We start from the raw sequence: 9,917 nt of genomic DNA on the forward strand, positions 1-9,917 counted from the left end.
ACTGAAATCGGGAGGTAGGAGGTGGGAAGTAAACCTAATAGGAAGGATAAGGGCCCTGGCATCATTATGTTGCAAAACAGGGAATGAACAATACTGTCTCAAATTGCTGGCATTCATCACAGGTATTTGACGCAAGCAATAGAAGGTGACTTTGACTTTATTAAGCAGAAAGAAGATTATTAAAACTATACTGGAAAGCCAACAGTAAGAGTTTAGCTTTGGGACAGCTCAAAACCCAGACCCAAATTGATGCTGCAGAACATGTCTGGTGACATAAACTCTTGATGCTATCCACTGAACACTAGAAGAAACCGCCACTGCTGTACAACCATTTACACTGTTGTTCTAGGAACTTGATCATGTGTCATTGGGAAACCACTATTACCGTCGTTGCCACCACCAAAATGCTGATACCCCACTGCCATCCACAGACCTGCACAAATGAAAACTGCAGAAGAGCCTGTTTTCTTTCCCTCATATTGTTCATGTATGAATGTGTCCAATACTAAAACAAATCCAGAGTTACATAAGGAGAGGCTTTATTCAGGAAATAAACAATTACAATAAGGAAAATATTCAGAAATCTAAAAGTGTCTCAACTCAAGAATTAGGTAGAAAGGATTTTTCTTTTGGAGAGACGAGAGTAAACAAGACTAGAAAAAACTAGGTGTGAAGTGGAATGAAATGGTGATGTGATTAAACAGTCAATCAAAGAATGTTTTCCATGGAGGACGGTCTACTTCTACTTTGCTGGATGGTCCCTTAAGGAGGGGTTCCATATTGGCACAGGGACTTGGGAAAAGAAAGAAGCTAAATCAAAGTTTGGTTAACAAGCATTTTGTTCCTGAGTGATCAATGGCACAAGCAATTCAGTTACTCATTTATAAGGCAAAGACTGGGAATTTGGACATTCTTTGGCCTTATCGTAGGTAAACTGGAATATCTGTGACTCTTATCTAAGTCATATGGGAATGATGATTCTTTTGCAGAATTCTGAAATACAAAAGGTGGGAGGATTTCTTATTTTTTTTATTAGGATTTGGGTGAAGATTTACAGAGTAAATTCACTTTTCATACAGCAGTTCACATATACTTTGTCTCATGTCATTGACCAAAATTTACAATGCAGCAGCTCCCCTCCCACTTCCTCCCCATAATTACCTCCTCCCAGTGTCCATCCCTTCATACTCTTCTGCACCCTGAGCTATCTCCCTGTGCATAAGCAGCCCTTCCTTCTCCCATGATTGTTCTCTCCAGGGCGTGTGTCTACTTGAGGTAAATGTTTAACTCACATGCCTGTACTTTGTTTGGCTGGAAACCACAGTTGTGGGTTCAATTCCAGACCTGAAGGGCAGCTAGGGGCCATAGTCTCAGTGGTTCCACCAGGCTCTATCGGACCAGCAAACCTGGTCCCCACCTTCTTTTTTTTTTTTTTTTGCCTCCAAATGATTTTGAGTTTTGTTCCACATTGTTCTCCCTCTTTATGAAGGATCTCCTACATCCCTTCCAAGTGGATGGCAGTGGTAGCTGGGCACCATCTAGTTCTTCTGGTCTCATAGTTGTATAGGTTGCAGATCGGATGGTGTACCAGTCACTAGGACTGATTGTTTCCATTAATTTTGGTTTTCTTCTTTCTTCTTGACGAGGAGAGACCCGTTGTTGTATCTAGATGGCAGCTTCCTAGCTTTTAAGGTCCCAGTCGCTACTCACCAAAGTAGTAGGTGGAACAATGTTTTGTATAGTATGTTATGCCAATTGAGCTTGATGTCTCCTGCAACTATGGTCCCAAGCCCGCAGGATCAACTACTCGGTCCCTCTGGGTAGCTGGCTGTGACCAAGCAATGACCATAACCTTGCCCCTTGTCAGCTCTACTATACACCTGGGAATTCTTATCATTCACATGAACTTATAGGCCCATTGTCTGCCAACCCTATATATGATCTTGGATACACTCTCCATTTAGACATACCTAATTGTTTAGCTTGTTCACCTATCTATCCGTCCCTATACCCATGTTTGCTTTCACTGACAACTCAGTACTGTATATGCAAAAGGGTTCATATTTGTGTCTGTACTGCCCATGTAACTCTCTATGTCTTTCTCATCCTCAATGCTGCCATATTGGTCACTCACATTTGGTACATTGCCCTTCTCTTCACCCAAATCAATATTTATCTCTATCTATCTAACAGCATTCCCTCCCCTTCCCTCCCACCCCTGGTAACCAACAAAGAAAATGTCCTCCAATATATAAACCTTTCCTTAACTTTTACAATAACGGACTAATACAATATTTGTCCTTTTGTGACTGACTTATTTCACTCAGCATAATGTCCTCCAAGTTCATCCACGTTATGCAGTGTTTTGCAGATTCTACATTATTCTTTAGCGTTGCATAGTATTCCATTGTGTGAATGTACCATAGTTTGGTTATCCATTCCTCAGTTGTTGGACATCTTGGTTGTTTCCAAGTTTTGGCTATTGTAAATAGTGCTGCGATGAACATCGGTGTGCATATATTTGTTCTTGTTATGGCTCTCACTTCTTTAGGGTATATACCTAGTAATGGGATGGCTGGGTCAAATGGTATTTGTATTTCCAACTTTTGAAGGAATCGCCACACTGCTTTCCACAATGGCTGTACCATTTTACAGTCCCACCAGCAGTGTATGAGAGTCCCAATCTCTCCACAATCTCGCCAGCATTTGTTATTTTCTGTCTTGTTGAACTTTGATACTAGTGCTGGAGCAAGATGGTATCTCATTGTTGTTTTGATTTGCATCTCTCTAATAGCTAATGATCGTGAGCATTTCTTCATATGTTTGTTGGTCGCTTGAATATCCTCCTTGGTGAAGTGTCTATTCATGTCTTCTGCCCATTTTTTAATTGGATTGTTTGTCTTTTTGTTATTGAGGTGTTGGAGTGTTCTATACATTCTAGAGATAAGTCCCTTGTCAGATATGTTATTACCAAATATTTTTTCCCAATCTGTAGGTTCTCTTTTGACTCTTTTGGAGAAGTCTTTGGAAGCACATAAAAATTTAATTTTTAGAAGGTCCCAATCATCTGGCTTCTCTTCTGCTGTTGGTGCATTTTGAATTATGCTTGGTAGTCTATTTATACCATATATTAGGACCCTTAAGTTTGACCCTAAATTTTCCTTGAGAAACTGTATAGTTCTAGGTTTCACATTTAAGTCTTTGATCCATCTGGAGTTCGTTTTTGTGTGTGGTGTGAGGTACAGATCTTGTTTCATTTTTCTGCAAATGGATCTCCAGTTTTGCCAGCACCATTTATTAAACAAACATTCTCTTCGTGGGGGGATTTCTTGACCATCACTGTTTTCTAGAATCACTGGGTTGAGGTAAACTTTAACATTGTCAAATGACTTCAAATGGGAACATCTGATTGACCAAACCTAGATCACATGCTCTTGTCACAGATGTAGGAAAAATGAACTTCATGTTTGACTCTTACACTGGAAAAGAAGTCACAATGTTGTTTTTTTCCCAAAATATATTCAAATGACATTAAAAAGATTATGAGATGTGATGACAGATGGCTACTACATTGATAGGACAATACGTAAAAATAAAAGTATATAGTTACAAGAATAATTTAAAAAGAGACTAAAGTTATTGAGTTATCATTTACTTCTCCCTTTTCTTATAACATAAATTCAACTCATCATGAAATTCTGTTGGCTGTACACAAAAAATATATACAGAAAATGATTTCTCAGTACTTCTACTGCTGTCATCTTCACCCCAGCTATTTATTGCATTCCCTCCCCCACATTATTGTAATAGGCCCCCAGCTGGTCCCTTTCCTTCATACCCTATTCTTTTACAGAATAAACTCAACAGCTGAGACACCCTTTCAAGATGTCAGAAAAATCATGTCCTGCTGCTTCTCCAAACCATGTAAAGTCTTCTCAGGTGACTCAGAGTGAAAGCCTGAGCCCTTCTAAGAGCCTGCTAGGCCCTTTGTGGTCCACTGCTTTTCCCCACCCACCATCCTCACTTTGACCTTCTCTCTTCCTATTCCTGCTCACACTCACTATTCTCCATTCTGTGGTCTTGTTTCTCCTTGGTCCAGGACTTTAACCTGTTCATTCCAGCTCTACCATCTGCTGAGAATTTGCATTTCTAGTCCAGATATACTGAATCAGAATCTACATTTTAACAAGATCCCCATGTGATCTATAAGAAAGCTAATAGATGAAGTCTGAAATAGATCAATCAAGAAATATCACTATAAATTAGTCCAAAGGACTAATGGACCACGTGAACCACAGCCTCCAGTAGCCCAAGATCACAAGAACCAGATGGTGCCCGGCTACCATTACCAATTACTCTGATCAAGATCACAATAGACGGTCTTGGGCAGAGTAGGAGAAAACTATAGAACAAAATTCAAAATCAGTGAAAAGACCAGACTTAATCTGGCACAGACTGGTGGAACCTCTGAAACTATGGCCTTTAGACATCCTTCAGACTTGGAAATGAACCCACCCTGGAGATCATCTTTCAGGCCTATAAAATGAACAATAGCACCCCTGAGGAACGAACTTCTTAAAACAATCAACCATATGTGGCTCAAAGGGAAGCTTTTATCCCAAAACAAAGCTTAGAAGGCAGGAAGGGACAGGAAAGAAGGACCAATGGAAACAGGAAACCCAGGAAGAAATGGGAAAAGTGCTGCTCCATTGAGGAGATTGTAGCTAATGTCATGAAATAAAATGTGTATAAATGGTTGAATGAGAAACTAATGTGTACTGTAAACATTCACATGAACCGTAATAAAATACACACACACACACACACACACACACATATCAGCATACTATTTAGAGTTATGGCAATAAATACAAGAAGAATTAAAAACAGAAACAGTCTTTGAGATCCCCAATACTATGGCCCTGGAATACATGCTGCACCTGGAATAAAACTCACCCCTAGGGGCTGGCTGTCAGCCCAGTAGTTAACAAGAGTACATGCAGACCACTCAACCCAGAGTGACGCACCCACATACTCTATGGAAACACATCACTTGGAGCAATAGAACACAGGGCACCAGAGGGGCAACATTCACATGGAGGAAATGCAGGACAAACAGGAGTGCATAACTGAGGGGCACAGGGGGAGGGTTATTGGGCAGGGAGGGGAGGAGACGGGGTTAGGGTTGGGCATGGTAAATGGGGAGTGAAACTAAATGTACACATAACGTTGAATGTAAAACAAACTCTTTAAATAAGAAAAGAAAAACAAGAAGGAAAAAAAAAACAGAAACTGTCTAAAGTAGCGTGTCTGTGGAATAGGATGAGTGGAAGGAAAAAGTGGGACAGAGAAGAGTGGCTTTTAAGTCTTTTTGAACTTTGCAATTTCTTTTTAAACCGTGTGCAGATAACACTTTTGACAGAAACTTTGTGTTTTTAATATAATCAACTAATAAGAAAAAGATGATGGGTTATATACAAATGAAAATTATAGAATAAAAATTTGTTACATTTTCCTTATTGGTTGGACATAGAATTTACAATGAGAAGTGAAGTCATAGAAAATAAAAATAAGGAAGTATCTTCAATATGCTCTCTTACATGATACCTTGCTAAATTCATTCATTTATTTATTTTTAACAAACAGAAATTTATTTTCTCACAGTTAGGAGGGTAGAAGTCTGAATTCAGGATTCCGGCTCTGGGGGAGGCTTTCTCTGTCTGTGAGTCCACGTTTTGAAATCTATTTATTTATTTTATTATGATAAATTTCAAGTAGAGAATGAACATAAATATGTGCCCACCCCTTAGTTCTGTCAAATCTTGATATTACACTTATTTCTAGGTTCTTATTCTTTGATTTTTCCCTATGGGTGATGTGATTCCCAAGCATCGGTATAGATGATTCATGAGCTAAGGGGTTTGCTTTTGAAATACTGAGAGATGAATCTACATACTGTTAATAATAAAGGTAATAATAGATGTGTTATGCTGAGAGGAATTTTATAAATTTCAATCAGAACAATGTTGTTGAATTTGGATAGCAAAAATAATGTTCATCTCTAGATATCTTCATCTAATAATATATACCAATTGAATCCTAGAGACATAGCTTTTTTCTAGCAATACAAAACATACACAGAATATATAATACACTGTATGTATGTGGGAGAGTGTGGTGTGGGAATCATGCTATGAAGATGTCATATAACCCTATGCATAACTAAAACCTAATTTCTGACTCTAGACATGTATTTATCAGGTATAGAATTCAGCCTTTAAATAATAATAGCAGATACTTTGTTGTTGCCATTGAAATTTGGAGCCTTTTCTCTAATCTGCTAGAATGCCATTTTTGGTGAGAAATGCATAATAATGCTATTCTTACTATGCCTTATTGCTTCAAATTGCTCTCCAATGATTTCCTAAAACGTTGTTCTTAGCTGGTAATAATCTACCACTCAGTGATGACACATCATCAGCTGACTGACTTGGGGAACAAGAAAGCCACATCACTCTTCAATCTGTCCTACAGTCAAATTAATGAGCTGTATTACCACCTGCCTCAGGGGATAGTGTGTGATCAGTTCTCCTAGTCCTGATGATATTGTCATGATGATGAATGGCTTAAAGGTAGGTTTTGGGAAAGAAACCTAGCTTAGTCCAAAAAAAAAAAGAAGAAGAAGAAAAAGCCTATATATTTTAATAAGCATAAAATTAGTATTAGCATCCTTGACTATTTTGACCAATTGTAATTCTCGAAAATATTAAAATAAAAAACCTTAGTATGTCAATTCTTTCCTCATTTACTGCTCTTTCTAATGAATGATTAAGAAAGCCTACATTTTAAGCTGCCTGTCAAACATAGAATTTACATGAACAGAGAAAGTAGTGTAGTAAGCATAGTGGGCCTCCTCTCCAGTAAACTTTCATCAGGAAAAAATATTAGCATTCTTGGGAATTAGAATATTTGATGAAAGATTTTCCTAAACTTACATTATAAACCAAAAATTCAGCTAGAGAGATGAGAAAACATTTATTTTCTTCTTGGGAATCCCTTAATGTTTAATGATCATCTCAATGTAACCTAACATGGTTAAGGACTTCACTTCATTTACATTTTGCTGATTACAAAATTCAAACTTTACTATTTGTCTTATTTTTTTGAGGTGAAGGTAAGGACCCCACAGATAATGAGTTCTAAAATATACTTTCCATTCTGAACATCTCACTTTCATGAGAGATCATCAGTGAAATTAATCAGATTAATGTGAACTAGCACATACTGTAAAAATATAAATTCAGAGAAAACTGTGAAATTGAAAAGAGCTGGACATAAGTAAAGGAGCTCTGGTAACTTAGTGGCTAAAGCACTTGACTGCTAACCAGAAGGCTGGTGGTTCAAACCCACCAGCCGCTCCTCGGAAGGAAGGTTGGGCAATCCTACTTCCGTAGTGACACTGCCTCGGAAACCCAAGGAGGGGTTGCTATGAGTTGGGGCTGACTCGACGGCACATAACAACAACAACAACAGACATAAGTAAAAGGCCAACTAAGTACAAATTTAATAACTAACCTTCACTGTAGATTGGGCATCCCTCAAAAAACACCACGCTTGTTGAATGAGCTGAGAAAATTATTCACCACTAAAATCTGCCGAGTACTCTTCCTCACATACAATTTTAAAACAAAAGCAAACCTAGAATCATTTTTTAAATTCATTTTCCAAAATTGTGTTCATTAGTCTTATCAATAGAGAACACTGAAGATAAAACATTTTTATTGTAGTGCTCCATGTTGGTCCCTTAAAAAAGAAAGCCAAATGACCTTTCTTAAATTTTTAAGGTTTCTATAACATACCAAAAAATGATTCAATATTATTTTAAGATTTCAGATACATTTCTGTATGTTCCAACATGCCAAGCCAGCTCAGTATTTCAGAATTTAAGAAATGGCTTTGCAAATAAAAGCCACTATCTATTTCTGCCACTTAAATCTAAGAGTACCAATTTAATTTAGGAACTTAGATAGGTAAAACATTTATATATATTTAAAATAGTTAATTTCCTATGTAAACGAATACTTAATTGATACACAGATACTACAATAAATAATCCACTAGCATATGTTCAGTGTAGTAGGATTAATTTTTATAACCAGCTAGATGAGTAGGAAATGGACTAAAAAAGGCTGAAATAAACATTGGAGTCAGGGACACGAATAGGGAGCAAAGGACACTTGTGGTGAAGGCTACTTATGTTTTCCAGAACTCGGGTATTGGTGGCCAAGAGATGGCAGTTCCATTGTAGTGAGTGTTTTCAGTAAGTCTCTTCAACAAAGAAGATTGGTTGAATGAGGGTTTCATTTTCTTCTAAGTTAGCGAAGGATTCCACCACTCATCTGTCAGTTTGTTGTACTGTGGTGGCTATCATGTTTCTGTGACGCTGGAAGCTATGCCACCAGTGTTTCAAATGCCAGCAGGGTCATCCATGGTGGACAGGTTTCACACGAGTTTCCACACTAAGAAAGACTAGGAAGAAGGACTTGGCAATTGATCTACTTCTAAAAAATTGGCCAGTGAAAATCTTATGAACAGTAATGGAACATTGTCTGATACTGTGCCAGAAGATGAGCCCTTCAGGTTGGAAGTAACACAAAATATGACTGGGGAAGAGCTGCCTCCTAAAATTTTAATGATGTGAATGGAGAAAAGCTTTTTAGACAATCATTTACAGTTGTGGCATGAGTCAAAAGGAGAATAGCTGAAAATATCCATTAATAATTGTAATATGGTGTGTACAAATTATAGATCTCAGAAAATCACAGGTCATTAAAAAAGAAATGGAATGCATAAAGACTGATATTCTAGGTATTAGTGAGCTGAAAGAGATTAGCATTGGCCATTTTCAATTGGATAATAATAGGATATACTATGATGAGAATGACAAATTAAAGAGGAATGGCATCACATTCATTGTCAAAAGGAACATTTCAAGATCTATCTTGAAGCACAATGTTGTCAGTGACAGGCAATATCCATACACCTACAAGGAAGACAAGTTAATACTATTATTCAAATTTATGCACCAACCACTAATGCCAAAGATGAATAAATGAAAGATTTTTACCAACTTATACAGTCTGAAATTGATCAAATATGCAACCAAAATGCATTGGTAATTACTGGTGATTGGAGTGCTAAAGTTAGAAACAAAGAATGATCAGTAGCTGAAAAATATGGCCTTCGTGATAGAAACAATGCTGGAAATTGTATTATAGAATTTTGCAAGAACAATGACTCCTTCATTGTAAATATATATTTTTTCAACAGCAAAATGGTGACTATACACATTAACCTCACAGGATGGAATATACAAGAATCAAATCAACTACATCTGTGGAAAGAGACAATGGAGAAGCTCAATATCATCAGTGAGAACAAGGCCAGAGACCATCTATGGAACAGACCATCAGTTGCTCCTATGCAAGTTCAAGTTGAAGCTGCAAAAAATAAAAACTAATCCATTCGAGCCAAAGTACAACCTTGGCTAAATCTCATCTGAATTTAGAGACCATCTCAAGAACAGATTTGACACAATGAACATTAATGATCAAAGACAAGCTGAGTTGTGGGGTGATATCAAGGACATCATACATGAAGAAAGTAAAAAGTCATTAAAAAAAACAAGAAAAGAAAGACCAAAAATGGATGCCAGAAGAGACTCTGCAACTTGCTCTTAAACATAGAGTAGCTAAAATGAAAGGAAGAAATTATGAAGTAAAAGAGCTTAACAGAAGATTTCAAAGGGCAGCTTGACTAGACAAAGTAAAGTAGTATAAAAAAATGTGATAAGACCTGGAGTTAGAAAATCAAAAGGGAAGAAAACATTCAGCATTTCTCAAGCTGAAAAAAAAAAA

This window comes from Orycteropus afer, unplaced genomic scaffold (assembly GCF_000298275.1).
Source record: "Orycteropus afer afer isolate SDZICR_OR568_19922 unplaced genomic scaffold, OryAfe1.0 scaffold00075, whole genome shotgun sequence".
Classification (NCBI taxonomy): domain Eukaryota; kingdom Metazoa; phylum Chordata; class Mammalia; order Tubulidentata; family Orycteropodidae; genus Orycteropus; species Orycteropus afer.